General features: G+C 47.1%; 1 long non-coding RNA gene across 1 annotated transcript; it reads left to right on the top strand.

The window, feature by feature from the left end:
• The first annotated feature begins 1231 nt into the window (after positions 1 to 1231).
• Positions 1232 to 1662, top strand: LOC139025194 (uncharacterized). Its single transcript, XR_011476663.1, has 3 exons — positions 1232 to 1287; positions 1510 to 1563; positions 1604 to 1662. It is a non-coding gene; the product is annotated as an uncharacterized lncRNA (long non-coding RNA).
• Positions 1663 to 2367: the final 705 nt, after the last annotated feature.

Genomic DNA, 2367 nt, shown 5'->3' with positions numbered 1-2367 from the left:
CAAACCAGGAAATGAAAACCTCTCAGCCGTACAGTATCAGCTCCACATTCCCATCTCCGTCTGCCTCCTCTTCTCCTCCTCAATCCCATTTCCCAGGACCCTAGAGTTTTAGAGAGAGGCGGAAGCTCAAGCGCTGGTTAAGCAACAACTTTCAAGCCGTCCCCTGCTCAAGCAGAAGTGAGCCTGGTATGGGGCAAAATGGAGAAGAACAGAGGTGAGATGGACGGTAGGGAGGGAGAAAGAGAGAGGAGGAGGGCGCTGCAAGCGAAGAACAAAAGAGACCGAGAGAGAGGGAAAGAGGAAAAATAAGAGACGGGAGAGGAATATTTAAAAGAGAGAGGAATAATAATAAAATAGAAAAAAGAAGAGGGAAAGAATAATTTGTTTCTGAAAAGACATGAACAGCCAGATGAAAAATCATGACAAGCCAAATGAAATATCATGACAGCGCAGGATGAATATCCATTGACAGCAGATTGTAACATTCATACAGCAGATATTATCAGACCAGGCAGATGTACATCATTAACACAATGATATTGATGACAGCAATGGTATATCATGACAGAGAGTACATCAATGACAAGCAGATGTACAATCATGACCAGCAGATTGTACCATCATGACAGCAGATGAATGAATCATGACGAAGCAGATGTACACTCTCATACCAGATGTGTTGAGGTGGAGAGTTTGGACCTTGGTTGAGGATAGAAGATTTGCGAACCGACATGTGTGAGGTAGGTTTGGAACCGTGTTTTGAGGTGAGAGTTTGACCTGTTGTTGTTGATGTGAGTTTGAACCTGTGATGTGAGGTGAGGTTTGGACCTTGCTGAGGTGATTTAACCTGTGTTGAGGGTGAGAGAGAAGGTTGGAACCTGTTGTGGAAGGTGAGTTTGCACCTGTGATGTGAGGGTGGAGGTTGGACTGTTGTTGAGGTGAGAGTTTGGACCTGTGACTTGTAGGGTGGAGAGGTTTGGACCTGTGTGTTGAGGTGAGAGTTTGGAACCTGGTGTAGGTGGAGGAGTGGACGGGTTTGGACCTGTGTGGTTAGGGTGGAGGTTTGACCTTGTGTTGGGGTGGGTTGATTTTGGGTGGAGTGTGACCGTGTGTTGAGTGGAGTTTGACTTTTGCTGGAGTTTGTGTGTTTAGAGGGTGGAGGTTTGGAACCTGGTGGTTGAGGTGGAGTTTGGACCTTGTGGTTGAGGGTGGTAGTTGACCTGTGTGATGTTGGGTGGAGGTTTGGACCTGTGTGTTGAGGGTGGAGGTTTGGACCTGTGTGTTGGGGTGGAGGTTTGGACCTGTGTGTTGAGGTGGAGCGTTTGACCTGTGAGGTGAGTGGACCGTGTGTGAGGTGGAGGTTTGGACCTGTGTGTTGAGGGTGAGAGAGTTTGGACCTGTGTGGTTGAGGGTGAGAGGTTTGGACCTGTGTGTTGAGGGTGAGGTTTGGACCTGTGTGTTGAGGGTGGTGTGAATTGTGGTTGATGAGGATTGGACCTGTTGTTTGAGGGTGGAGGTTTGGACCTTGTGTTTTGAGGTGGAGGTTTGGACCTGTGTGTTGAGGTGGAGTTTGGAGTGGAGTGGTTTGACCTGGTGTGTTGAGGGTGGAGGTTTGGACCTGTGTGTTGAGGGTGGAGGTCTGGACCTGTGTGTTGAGGGAGGTTTGGGACTGTTGTTAGGGTCAGACATTGTCAGCATCCTCTAATCAACAGGTTTCATGGCTCCATGGCAGCAGATAAGACACAAAGCTTGTCAGACCAGGTTGCTATAATAGGCTGTCATTGGTCCTTTAGTAATGTCTGTAACTCTATTGTAACCTGGTCAAAAGTTAACAGCTGAATAAAGATGCTACTCTAGTCTACTACCAGACAATTCTTACTAGAATCAACATCCCTTAGAATTTGACATTGATTTCCCAGAGTGACTTTTTTCTCATCTGATTCCAAGTCAGAAGTTTTCTGTTGTTGCTTTTTGCCAAATACTGACTCAGAGTAGAGGCCTGGTCATATCCTGCTCCCCCCCCCCCCCCCCACACACACACACACACACCATCAGAATTTCTTACAATCAGCATCCCTCCCTCCAAACCTCCCTTGTCTTTTTAAACATTACCCCATTCTCCAGCTATTTGAGCCTGGATCGATACATTGTGTTAACACAGAGGTTGCTGTTCCTGTGCCGGCATAGCCTGGGTGAATAATAACACGTTAGTTACTGTCACACACACACGTTAGCCCTGTACACACACACACACACACACGGTAATCAAATACACACAGACACATGCACACGCATGCTTGAGATAACAAAGTGTTATGCCAGCCCCCCCCCCCACTAAAGAAATATGCTCTCTCTCTCTCTTTCTCT

This window comes from Salvelinus sp. IW2-2015, unplaced genomic scaffold (assembly GCF_002910315.2).
Source record: "Salvelinus sp. IW2-2015 unplaced genomic scaffold, ASM291031v2 Un_scaffold2351, whole genome shotgun sequence".
Lineage (NCBI taxonomy): Eukaryota > Metazoa > Chordata > Actinopteri > Salmoniformes > Salmonidae > Salvelinus > Salvelinus sp. IW2-2015.
The sequence above is the reverse complement of the archived record's forward strand: the minus strand, read 5'-3'. Positions and strand labels throughout refer to the sequence as shown.